Source organism: Bison bison, unplaced genomic scaffold (assembly GCF_000754665.1).
Source record: "Bison bison bison isolate TAMUID 2011002044 unplaced genomic scaffold, Bison_UMD1.0 scf7180017864377, whole genome shotgun sequence".
In the NCBI taxonomy this organism is placed as follows: domain Eukaryota; kingdom Metazoa; phylum Chordata; class Mammalia; order Artiodactyla; family Bovidae; genus Bison; species Bison bison.
The window spans coordinates 283,637-284,013 of NW_011494949.1; the positions used below are offsets into that span (position 1 = coordinate 283,637).

At 73.5% G+C, this 377-nt stretch overlaps 1 protein-coding gene across 1 annotated transcript in view; it reads right to left on the bottom strand.

Moving 5' to 3' along the window:
- Nucleotides 1-377, bottom strand: part of ZDHHC11 (zinc finger, DHHC-type containing 11) — a 34,176-nt gene that overhangs the window by 22,038 nt on the left and 11,761 nt on the right. The window lies entirely within an intron of this gene.

Below are 377 nucleotides of genomic sequence, written 5' to 3' on the forward strand. Positions count from 1 at the left end.
GGCGGGCAGAACCTCTGGTCTGCTCCCCGCCCACAGGCAGGGTCTGCGGGGCCACCCCGTGTGTGGGCTCTGGGCAGGGCCAGCCTCCCGGGCCCTCCTTACCCAGCACTGCCGTCGGGTCCAGGCTCCTGTGGCCCCTGCGGCGCTTGGCTCGGCAGGGCCCCCCAGGCTTGGGTGCCCATTCACGCCTGCGTGGGCCTCCCTGGACCCACCACCTGCAGGGCGCGGCCGGCCTCAGTGGGCGCTGCTTTGCCCGAAGCTGATTGACCCCCTGTCCTCCAGCCTCCAGTGCAGACCCCGGGCCCTGGGTGCTAGGCATGGGGCGAGAGGGGCCCGGGCCAGCCAAGGGGCACGGAGACCACCGTGCAGTCTGCAGG